General features: G+C 41.1%; 1 pseudogene; it reads right to left on the bottom strand.

Annotated features, from left to right (window-relative positions):
• Positions 1-11,985: 11,985 nt before the first annotated feature.
• On the bottom strand, positions 11,986-12,294 carry LOC102827260 (annotated as a pseudogene).
• Between the last annotated feature and the right edge of the window lie 896 nt (positions 12,295-13,190).

The following is a 13,190-nucleotide window of genomic DNA, read 5'->3' as shown; positions in this document are numbered from 1 at the left end:
GATTTGCCTAATGAAATACATTGTTTTATGTTGTTAGATGCCTTCAAATCAGTTCTGCTTCATAGCATCTGTATGAACAATAGAACGAAACACTGCCCGGTCCTGTCATTGCTGTTGCCACTGGGCCAATCCATCACATTGAGGTCATCTTTCTTGCTAACCCTCCACTTTACCAAGCATGATATTCTTTCTCTAGGGAGTGGTCCCTCCTGATAACATGCTCAAAGTATGAGAGACGAAGTCTGGCCATTCTGGCTCCTAAGGAGTATTCTGGCTGCACTTTTTGCAATACAGATTGGTTTATTCTTTTGACAGTCCGTGATGCTTTTAATATTCTTCCCCAACACCATTCTTTTATGGGCGTCTTTATTTGCTGTCCCACTTTCACATGCATATGAGGTGATTGAAAATATCATGACTTGGGTCAGGTGCACCTTAGTCCTTAAACTGACATCTTTGCTCATTAACGCTTTAAAGAGGTCTTGTGCAGCAGATTTGTATAATGCAATACACTGTTTGATATACTTCATTTTACCTGAATCCACACTCAAGTATTTGACAACTTTAATCTTTTCCATTTCTTTACACTGAGGTGTGATATATACTTAAGGTTGTGGTCTTTGACCTTCAATCAATAAATATTTTAAGTCCTCTTTGGCTTTCAGCAAGCAAGGTTGTGTCATCTACATATTACAGATTGTTGATGAGTCTTTCTTCAATCCTGTTGCCACATTTTTCTTCATATAATACAGCCGTTTGTATCCTTTACTCAACATACAGATTGAATAAGTATGTTTATATATATACATATGCATATATAGTGTGTGTGTGTTTACATACATATGTGTTAGGTATGTGCTATGTATGTGTTAAGTGCTGTCAAGTCAGTTCCACTTATAGCGACCTTGTATAGGGTTTCCAAGGAGCAGCTGGTGGATTTGAACTGCCAACCTTGTGATATGCAGCCTAGTGCTGATCATATAGTGCCATACCAGGAGTCCAAACAAAACCTCATGTTTCCATGTGAAGGATCCTGCACCTGATCAACAAAATGGTATTGCAGCTGCCCCCAAGTGGCGCCAAATAAAGTCCTGCTTAAGCTTACCATCTCCTGAAAGCTTAAGTCTTTATTACACCTATAGATCTCCCCCGCCCCCCACCCACCCATAGTTTCAGGTTTCAGGAAAATCTCCATAACCCTGCCTATTGGAAACTCCCCAGAACTGTACCCAGTCTGTAAGGAAACTTGCCTTAAATACCCCAGTCTGTAAGGACCAGATGGGCTCTTGGTCTCTTTTGGTGACTTAGAGTATCCCCTCCCAGGTTTACTCTCAATAAGCCTGCCTGCTATTGAAGCCAAGTCTCTCTCCTCATCTTTTTCTTTCTTATTTCTTACATTTTGGCACCCAACATGGGGCATGGGAAAGTAAGCCAAAGCTCCCCAGCTGGCTCTGGGTTGCCTTTGCCCTGTTCTCCCACACCCTCATCTCTTACTCTCCTCAGAATCTAATGTACAGTAGTTGGCAGAAGTCTTCCAAGAAAGAAGGAAAAGGTCAAAATGGATGTCAGCCTCTGAAACTTGCTCTCCAGTGTAGAGATGCTAAAGCACATGGAAGAAATGAGGAGGTACAAGAGCTGAACAGAAAATTTCAAGGTCAGCTCGAGAAGACAAGGTCAAATATTATAACAAAATGTGGAAAGATCTGGAATTAGAAAACCAAGAGGGAAGAACATGCTCAGCATTTCTTGAGCTGAGGGAACCAAAGGAAAAATTCAAGACTCAACTTTCATTATTGAAGGACTCTCTGGGCAAATAATTGAGTGATGCAGAAAACATCAAAAGAAGATGGAAGGAATACACAGAGTCAATGTACCAAAAGGAAATGGTTGATGTTTAACTGGTCAAGAGCCAATGATACTGAAGGAAGACATCCAAGTTACATTGAAGGAATTAGCAAAGAACAAGACACCAGGAATTGATAGAATAAAATTAAAATCTTTCGAGAAAGTGAGGTGGCACAGGAGGCACCACTCATCTATGCCAAGATTTTGGAAGACAACTATCTGGGCAACTGATTGGAAGAGATCTGTATTTGTGCCCATTCTAAAGAGAGGTGACCCCATGGAATGTGGAAATCATCAGACAATATCTTTGATATCCCATGTGAGTAAAGTTTTACTAAAGGTAATACAGAAATGGCTGTAAGCGTACACTGACAGAGAACTTCCAAAGGTTCAAGCGGGATTCAGAAGATGACATGGAATGAAGGATATCATTGCTGATGTCCGATGGATCTTGGCTGAAAGCAGAGAATACAAGAAAGATGTTTACCTATGCTTTATTGACTACACAAAGGCCTTCGATTGTATGGATCACGACAAGCTATGGACAACATTGCAAAGTATGAGTTTCCTGGAACACTGTACACAGACCAAGAAGTAGTTGTTCGAAAGAACATGGGAACACTAAATGGTTTAAAATTAGGAAAGGTGTGCAACAGGGTTGTATTTTTTCACCATACTTATTCAACCTGTATACTGAGCAAATAATGTGAGAAGCTGAGTTATATGAAGAAAAACATGGCATCAGGATTGGAGGAAGACTCATTTACAACCTGCAATATGCAGATGATACAATCTTACTTATTGAAAATGAAGAGGACTTAAAATACTTACTGATGAAGATCAAAGACCATAGCCTTCAGTATGGATTGCATCTCAATGTAAAGAAAACAAAAATCCTACCCACTGGATCAATAAACAACATTCTTTTTTTTTAATTCTTTATTGTGAATTAAGCGAGGGTTTACAGAGCAGATAATGTTTTACATTCATCGAACCTGTACTTCATTTCATTACAAAGATTACAATTCCCTCCCTGTACCACCAGTTAATAGTATTTACTTATTCTGACTCTGACTCTTGTCTTCTGCTTCCTTTATCTTTTCTCTGGTAAACTCCTTCTTGTTTTATATTGTCTTTCTTTCTTTTTTTTTAATTTTTATTAAATGTTTTTATTTTGGATTGAGTGAAAGTTTACAGGGCACATCATCAGCTTCACATTCAACCATTCATATAGCTTGTTTCATTACATTGATTATTATCCCCTCCATATATCATCAGTTAACATAGTTTCTCTCTATCCTCTTTAGCATTTTTTTTTTTTTTTGTGGTCGGGGGGAACTTGCCTTTTTGGAATTTACAGTCTCGGCTTTTAGGGAAGGTTTTTACATTTGTCTGTGGATATCCAGGGCTCATGTATGAGATTACTAACAAGCATTACTGAATAATCAGATGAGGGACAGTTTGCTATGTCTACTAGGTGGCTAAAGTCTGATCCTCAGAGGCTATGGTTTGGACGGTCAACAATGCTTGGGCCCACAGGGTCTTGACCTCCTGACCGGGTCTGCACGGTCTGCATCAAATTCCCCCTTATTTATTGTTTGTTTAAGGGACGCTGCCTGTCTTAGGCGGTCAGTGCGAATTCCTCAGTGTTAATCGTCATCGAAACTCATTGCAGCATGGCAATGGCTCTGTCTTAGGTTGCCGAGGTTCCACATGATCCTTACCCATCTCTGGCCACACGTCCAGCATAAACAGCCGCCATCCGAGGAAGGCAGGGAGGGAGGATATCGGCTGGGGACACAACATTCTTATCAATGGAGAAAAGATTGAAGTTGTCAAAGACTTCATTCTTCTTGGATCAACTATCAACACTCATGGAAGCAGCAGGCAAGAAATCAAACAACATATTGCATTAGGCAAATTTGCTGTACAAGATCTTTTTAAAAGTGTTGAAGAGCAAAGATGTCAGCTTGAGGACTAAGGTGCCCCTGACCTAAGCCATGGTATTTTCAATAACCTTTCTCATGTTCATACGAAAGCTGGACAGTGAATATGGATGACTATAGAAGAATTGATGCTTTTGAGTTGTGGTGTTGGAGGAGACTATTGAAAGTGCCATGGGCTGCCAAAAGAACCAAAAGATCTGTGTTGGAAGAAGTGCAGTCAGAGTGCTCCTTGGAGGCCAGGATGGCCAAACTTGGTCTCTCATACTTCAGACATATTGTCAGGAGGGCCCAGTTGCTGGAGAAGGATATCATGTTTGGTAAGGTGGAGGGTCAGATAAAAAGAGGAAGACCCCCAGCGAGATGGATTGGCAAAGTGGCTGCATCAATGGAATCAAGCATGGCAAACATTATGAGATTGCCCCAGGACTGGGCAGTCCTGTTGTGCATAGGGTCTCTATGAGTCTGTACCAACTTGATGGCACCTAACAACAACAACAACAACAACAACAACAACAACCTTTTAGAAGTGGCCTGCCTCTCCTTCTACCTTGTCTATCTTGGCCTGGAAGTTCTGCTGAAACCTATCCAACATGAATGACCCTGCTGGTATTTAAAACACTTTGGTATAACTTCATCACAGCATCACAACAACACACAAGCCACTGCAATACAACAAACTGACAGATGAGTGGTGACATATGATAGGGTTACCCAAATGCACGCACACTATCTGAACACAGATTACAGAGCCTTCTCCATTACCATTCTGACAAACAGCCTCCCCAAGGAATGAGTACCAAATGCTGATCCATTTGTTTTTGGTTTTGTTGATCAGTTTGATATCAAGCTTATGGAGTCCTGGTGTGGCACTGTAGGATCAGCACTGAACTGTAAACCTCAAACCCACCAGCCACTCCTTGAAAATCCTATACAGGGTCTCTATGAATCAGAACCTACTCAATGGCACTTAAACATCACCACCACCAAGTTTATGGAAAGTCCCCAGAAATGAAAAGGAATCCAGGCTCCTCTCAAGGGCTCACTCCTAGTCTGTTCACTGACAGCAGTGTGGAATATTTCACCAGCTAGAAAGGAAATGAACCTCAGAGGTACCCAAGATGGATGACTCATCTGGAAAAGATAAGGTTACCCACATTGCTCCATAGTCTCTTCCTACTTGATACATGAGGAAGTCAATGTGGTCTGGTCTTCCTTTTCTATTTGGTATAAAAATGTAAAACCAGTTTCCTCTTCCCATCACAAAAAAAAAGTTCATGATTAACAGATCGTTACTCAGACAAGCTTCCTCTAGTACCTGAAGTTCTCCTCAGTTTCTGAGCAGCACCAGGACTATGTTGTCCAAATAGTACGTTCAGATCTGGGCTGTGTCCTTGCCCTGCAGCCCTGTTGATTCTCTGGTTCTGCTTAGGTATTCAGATCCTGATTGCAGCTCATTAGGATCCCATTTCATACTGGTCTAGTGCACAGGCTGAAAACATTTGTTCTCTGTAGTTGTTGTTGGTAAGTGCTATCAAGTTGGTTCTGACTCATATTGACCTTGTATAGGGTTTCTGAGGAGCAGCTGGTGAGTTTGAACTTCTGACCTTGTGATTCACAGAGCAGTGCTGATCCTTCAGTGCCACACCAGGAGTCCTAATTTGCTCTTATCAACTTGTTACTTATTATCCTCCAGAATCCTCTAATTTACATGTGGTCTCTTTTCATAGGAGCACCCTAAGTAAACTTGAATTTGTTTAGGTAATTTACCGGGTACTCTAAAACCACAATTCCATTTCAGGTCTTTGTAGTCACCTAGGAGTCCTGGTGTGGTGCTGTGGGTTAATACACTGGACTGGGACCAGTTTGAACCACAAGGTTGGTGGTTCAAGCTCACCAGCTGCTTCTCAGAAACCCTATACAGGGTTGCTGTGAGTAGGAACTAACTTGATTGATGGCACTTAACAACAACAGCAGCTAAGATGCACCACAATGAATAATAATTACCATTAATGCTATTAGGAGGAGGTTGATACACACTATGTTCTCAGACCTTTGTTCTGTGAAATTCTCTAAAGGTCTCTGTCTTTATTCTTCCACTATCTGGACAGGCCCCTGTAATGTACTCATTTGGACTGGTAATATAAGAGCAATGCTGTGTGTCTCTCTTTATTGACTTTGTTAACCACAAATCTGGAACCTTGATTGGTTCATCTATGAGTGCCTTTTGACCCTCTCAGTATACATCTACAATGGAGTAGGATGACTCTGTGAAAGAAGATGACTTTGATTCTTTGATAAATACAAAAATACCTTTAATTTTTCTTTGAGTAATGATATGGTACTCTTGTTTAATAAAATAAATGTGTAAATCGCTTAGCTTGGTTCCATGCTTAATAAATATTGTTATTGTTAAGTGCCGTGGAGTTGGTTCTGACTCTTAGCAACTCTGCATAGAGTTTCTGAGGCTTTAAATCTTCATGGGAGCAGAAAGCATCATCTTTCTCCCATGGAATGGCTGGCAGGCCTGAACCACAGACCTTGTGGTTCACAGTTCAGTGTTTATCATATGAATCCACCGCACTTACTAATATTAGCTATCATTGCTATATTATCATAACATTGTTGTTGCTATTGTTAAGTGCTGTCAAGTCAGTTCTGACTTATATATCCCTGTATAGATTCTGAGAAGCTGCTGGTGAGCTTGAAGCATTGACCTTGCGATTTAAACCGCAAGTGCATTAACCTACAGTGCCAAAGCAGGACTCGCTCTATATGCATACATGCATATATGTCTTTAAAAGAAAAAAACTTATAACTTTAAAAAAAAAAACCCAAAGTATATATATATGTGTGTGTGTGTGTATGGCACTGTAGAAAAAGTGCTAGCTCAAAAGGTTGGTTTGAATCGCAAGATTATACTTATCTTACAAATTCTTTGAATTGCAAGATTATACATATTTTACAAATTCTATTATAAAATAAATCTATATTTTTAGACCTTTATATTGGAAAACTTTATGGAGTCCTGGTGTGGCGCTGTGGGTTAATGCACTGGATTGCAAAGTCAGTTTGAACTACAAGGTTGGCAGTTCAAGCTCACCAGCTGCTCCTCGGAAACCCTATACAGGGTCGCTATGGGTCAGAAATGACTAGATGGCAATTAATAACAACCATAATAGTGGAAAAGACACACATGGGCAATATTGTCAGAATCACACTGGCAGCTGAAGTTAAATCAGTCTGTCAGTGGAATCCATACTCCACATTGCTGGGTCCCTGTTGAAGTACCCTCTTAGTCCCAAGATATTTAAACTCATTTGATGCTGACAGGTCCTTTCTTCCAAAGTACTTCTTATCCCTTCTTTTTCTTCTTAAAAACAAGGGGCAAGGGACAAGGGACAAGGTGCTTGTCTTTCCTTCAGACAGGTGTCTGAGAAGTCAATCCAAGCCCAAACACAACTCACTGCTGTTGAGTATCTTCCAACTCATACTGACCCTCTAGGTCAGAGTAGAACCGCCCCACAGAGTTCATAAAGCTGTAACTCTTTACAGAATCAGACTGCCAAATCATTCTTGCATGGAGTGAACGGATTAGTTTCAACTGCCAACATTTTGGCTAGCAGCTGAATACTTTAACCTTTGCACTACTAGGGCTTGTTAATATTGTATGAGAATAAGTAAAAAATGATCTGGACTCTGGCTGTAGAATTTAGTAAACTTTAAGAAAAACAAAAACAAATACATCATTTTTGACATAATCTCCTTGCTTTTCAGTATACTTTGTCCATTTGTCAACAAGATTTTGCTTTCCCTTATTAAAACAATTTTAGGCTGAACTCTGAGCCAGTTTTCAGGGAGAGGACTTGCAAGGAGTCAAGGGAACCCATTGGATTTTACTCAGCTCAAAACAGAGGTAGTTTCCCTAGCATATCCTGTTCAGGCACCAACTAATCTAAACCATACCAGAGATAGTAAATGCCCTTGTGGCCACGAATGGGAGGCATTGTAGTTTCTTACCAAGACATAGGTTTCCATGACAGTCTGGGCCCCAGAAAAGCTGATGTTCACTCCCTCCCTTGAGATCCCCCACTTAGTCACAGAGGCTCAAACACACCCTCTTATGTTTCCCACAGCTACCCAATCAATTCAGAAAGAGACTTCATGTTCCAAGATATGACTTCAGCACTTGAGAAGGGAAGGCATCCATTGCCCCAGCAACTGTTTTTGTGATGGACTGCAGTGAAGCTGTAAGCCCACTCCTGGAAGACATTGGCAGATCTGAAGAGTAGGACAGACCTGTGGTTGGAAAGGCATGTACGCACCAAAAGGAGCAACTCTTCTTCTATTATTCACCTTGCAGGGTGAGAAGATTAGCTTAGGCATTTTCCCTGGCTGTGTGTATACCATACATGCTGCCCCAATGAGGTCACTTTATGGGTTCTGAGTAAAATCATCCATTTTGCTGAAGGCCAGAAAAGAAGACCAACTTTGGCCCTCATGTTAGAGCCATTGACTCTTAACATGAGGTGATGTTAGACTTCATGACTCTAACATGAAGCGTGACTGTTGAGGCCCTCCATTCAGTAGGCTGGTGGATTCCCATGTTATACCAGTTAGTCCCTCAGCTTTCAGAGGGACAAAATGATTAGTCCACCCAAGTGGGGTAACCCATACCAAGTGCCAATAGATGGTTCCACTTCCTAGGGCCATGTCCTGAGGTGTTTGAAAGCCTAGGCTGCTATGTTCTGGCAACAACCTGGGCAGATATATTTCTGGAGCCTGTGGTGTCACTTGTATTGTGATTCGAGGTTGACCCAGGGCTCCTAGTATGGCACACAGGACTAAAATCCAGATGGGGGTCAAATTCGTCAACCTCAAAGCCCCAAGAAGCATCTTAGTTCATGGTGCCAGGAAAACTTTGCTGATAAATGTGCACAGCTGTTCTTTCTTTCCACCAAGCCTGTAGCCTAGAAGTTAAAGGGCAGATGGTACTTTAACTGTAGTGCCACTGTTCCTCATTCTCAGCTACTCATTCATGCACCTTGTGACCTGTAAAGTGTGTACCTTGGCCACCATCAATAGTTTGTTGTATTCTGAGCATACCACTCAAGTTTTGTAATCCCTTTATTATAGCAACATAGTTCACTTGTTACACAGAAATGCCTGGGTTAAGCAGGTACTGTGACCACACACACAAGAGAGTTTTGTTCCTTCACTGATGGGTCAAGGGCCCTATATAATTCACCTTCAAGTTCCATTGCCGACCACAAGGATTGTGGGACAGATGCCTTGGCTATTGGAGGAGGCACATGGATTAATTTTGTACAGAAGCTATATATATATATATATATATATATATATATATATATATATACTTTACTGCTATGGCTGCCTTTTTGGCTATTTTCCAATCAACATGCAAAGTTCTGTGTCCACTTTTCTGGTTAAACCAGTGGGCAGCTTCCTCTTCTGTTCTTACTGTGCTTTAATGTCTACTTATTAGTTCCCTAGTAGGGAAAGAGGTGAATGGATTACTACATGAAAAATGGGCCAGTGTCCAAGGTTTGGAGGTGATCCCAGATGTTTTGCCACAGGGCTTTCTCCCACAGAACCTTGCCCTTACTGTTGATTATTCCTTATTCCATTGGCTAATCCACATTGTTTAGCCCACAGGCTACCTCCCAATTGTCTACACAGGACTCATGGGTGAAAGCCATCCACAAAATGCTTAATTTGATCCATTGACTGCTTTACTTTGAGCCAGTTTCAAACTATATATTAGTGGAGGTTTGCACAACCATAGCAATCCACAGTGATGGTGTGCCTTGACTAGGGCCATACATGTACAAGGTGTTTGCTGGCAATAAGCCTTCTCCTCTTTCAGTGGAGAGGGAAGGTGGCTCTGGTGGCATGCTAGCCTGTGTTGTACATCATCTTGATATGCCAGTAGACCAAGTATAACTAGTAAGTCTTGGGACATTGGGTTGGCAGATAGGGCACTGTGTTCTTGTATGGTGTAGCAGTGGTGTAGATTTGTGTCTAATCAACTCTGGCTTCAGGCAATACCTGGGTCTTACCTGACCATACGACCCTTTGGAATTTTACTGATATTCCTGGTCCCTGCACCTTTGGGAGTTCATGGTCCATCATCCCCCAGGTAATTAGAATGGGAAATTAGAATGTCTAAATAATCTTGTAGCAGAGAAACATCTTCAGCAGTTAACATGATGTAATTAGTGTTATGAGATTAATGGAGAGTAGTATGGAAATAAAATAATCAGTTCCCTAGCAACCATACATGGTAACTGAACAAAACCTTACCTGTTCTTGTGCTGATACCATGACTGGTTAACAGTTGGTATTATTGTGGTCCATGGGGTTTTCATTGGCTGATAGGCAAAAATAGATTGCTAGGTTTTCCTTCCTAGTTTATCTGAGACTGGAAGAGCCTCCGAAATTTGTTCAGCATAGCAACACACAAGCCTCCACTGATGGACAATTAGTGATTGCTAATGAAGTGTGACTCAAGCTATGGGCTCCCACATGGAAGTTCCTGTTGAAATTCTACTATTGAGCCACCACTTCTCCACTAGACTTCACTTATAAGGTAGTGAAAAGTTAGACACTGTGCTAGTTGTGACATGTATATCTCAATTGAGGCAGGAAAACATACAAAAGAAGAAATGAAGTAATAAATAATAGAGGAGTTTAGGTGAGAGGGGTCAGCATAAGTCATGAGATTCAGGTGAAATCTGTTTCCAATTATAACCCTTTCTTTCACGTGAAGAAAAAAAACAACATGGCAACTTCATCCTTAGTCCCTACAATATCTCGAAGATATAGTGAGTAGTGGAAAGTGGCATGCATGTTCAATTTGAGCTATCAGGTCTCAGTGGAGAAGCTTGCATAGTCAAAAGAGGTATATTTGATAAGTCATAATGTAATTGCTTCAACTGGTAGGAGCTAGGTTATGAATGCTGGGTCTTGGGGGGTCAGCCACCATTACTGTCCAAGGTAATGGGTAAGAGTCTAGAGTCGGGGTGGGGAACATCCAGTCCACAGGCTATATAATGCCCACAAAATCATTTGGTCTGGCCCTGCTAAGGCAGCCACAGTTCCAGCCCTCACATTAAGGGTGAATTAACTAACTGTTTGACCAAATATAGCAGACTAATTTTTAAGTTGATGATTTTGTATGACTAATTTTTAAGTTGATGATTTTGTATGACCCATGAATGATGTTATGAATTTTGGCAGATAAAGACTTCCCACCCCTGGTGTAGAAGGAGTGAAGGGGAGCAGAGACTTAGTCCTGAATAGTTCTTAGGATTCTTTCTTCCCCCAACCCTTGATGTCCTGATGAATAGATATAGTCCAGAGCCCAGGGAATCTGTCTTCTAAATTAGCATCTCAGGTCACCTGATGTGGGACATACAAAAGGTTTCAATTTGTTTCTAACATGAGCTGGTGGCGGGAGAGTCTTATGTTTGAACATAGGGATACTAGGTCAGCTAAAGGATTTGTAGAAATGCCTGTATCATTTTAAAGGCTTGTGATTTGTCAGACAGATAAGAGAGACATAATAATAACACTTGATGGATTCTAAGAAATATAGAAAGAAGTCCAAGGTACAGGAGATAGATGTAGAGTTGTTCTAGTTTGGGTGGCGGCCAGTGCTAGAAAAACTATGCATGCAAATGAAATGGATTATACTAGGACTAGTTGTGTGAATCTTGTAATTAGGGGCCCAGCTTGTAATCCATACGCTACCAGGGCTCCTTAATGGCAATGGTAGGGGGTAATGAAACACCAATATTTAAGGAAGTACCAGAGGAAGACAAGGAGAAAAAGGAGAAAGACGAAACCATGAAAGAGAAAGGGAAAAAAACAAAGAGGCAGGAAAATAACATAAAAACCAAAGAAATGGAGACTTTTTTTTTTTTTTTAACTCACAATTTTACCTTTATGTTGAAAAATTCCAGTAGTGAAAAACAGTACTTGACGATTATAAACTTAGAAGAGAATTAACCATTAACTTACATATTTTATTAGTACAGTGAAACTGAATTTGAGACACTGAATATCGTAAGTTTATTATAAAAGAGAGACATGAAGATTATTTACATGATGCAAAATTTCAGAACTTCAGTGGAATGGGCAGCTTCACATGATGCCATTTCAATTGTGATTTATTTCAGTCTATGTACTTCCCAAGAATGTCACCATCTCTAAATAAGAAACAGTCCTTGTTGTCTAGAACTACTTTGGTGCCTCTGTATTCTGGAAGAAGAACTTTATCTCCAACTTTCACGCTAACTGGTTGAATCTCTCCACCCTTTCCTTCAGATCTGCATCCAACAGCTACTACTGTTGCTTGCAGGACTTTTCCTTCAGATTTTTCTGGAAGCATAATGCCTCCTTTAGTTTCAGTTTCTGCGGCACTCCTTTCCACCAATACGCGATCAAATAGGGGAAGAAACTTTCTAAATGCCTGTCCTGCCATGATCCTCAGGTCACCCCAACTCGCACTCCACACTCCCTACGCTGCAGCAAGCTGAGACCTGCAATCTGACCCTCGTGAGCGTGAGAAAAGAAATGGAGCCTTTTAAGGCGGTCATGGTCTTCATCTTTATCCAAGCATGAAGGAGAGAGCCATTTGGACCAAGAAAACAAATTATTTGCACAAGTTTCTGTTGGAACTTGGTGGCCACAGATCTGCATTTCCCCATTTTTCTCCTGAAAACCATCAAGAATCCCACAATCACCATTGCATTTTTAGTGAAATTTGTTGTTGTTGTTAAGTGTTGTTGAGTTGGTTCTAATAGTGACCCTGTAAAGGGTTTCCAGGGCTTTAAATATTTGCAGGAGCAGAAAGGTCTCTTCTTTCTCCCGTGGAGTGGCTGGTAGGATTGGACTTTGTAGTTTGTAGTTCAGTGCTTATTCTATGAAGTCACTGCACTCAGTGAAATTGGGGGACAGAAAATCTACAAACTACAATTTATATGTGAAGGCCACCAAAGGAGGACCAGACAGGAAATCTCTGAGGAAAAGAGTGAAGGCAATTAGGCTCTCTGAAACTTCTAGCTAACACTCCCAGAAGAAGCGACTTGTCCTGAGAAGGATAGGCCATGATCAGGGCTTGATGAATCAGGCCCCAAAGTGGGACACATGAGAGAGGGCACATTCACAGCATGGGGGTGGCCAGAGGGGACCAGTGTCAGCAGAGCTAGGAAAATGCATTTGTAAATGTGAGTGTATAATTTTGGGAGGTGGAGACTATGTCCTTAGTGTTGTTGTTATTGTTATTAAATGCCATTGAGTCAATTCCAACTCATAGCGACCCTGTATAGGGTTTCTGAAGAGCAGCTGGTGAGCTTGAATTGCTGACCTTGCGGTTCA

This window comes from Chrysochloris asiatica, unplaced genomic scaffold (assembly GCF_000296735.1).
Source record: "Chrysochloris asiatica unplaced genomic scaffold, ChrAsi1.0 scaffold00458, whole genome shotgun sequence".
In the NCBI taxonomy this organism is placed as follows: Eukaryota; Metazoa; Chordata; class Mammalia; order Afrosoricida; family Chrysochloridae; genus Chrysochloris; species Chrysochloris asiatica.
The sequence above is the reverse complement of the archived record's forward strand: the minus strand, read 5'-3'. Positions and strand labels throughout refer to the sequence as shown.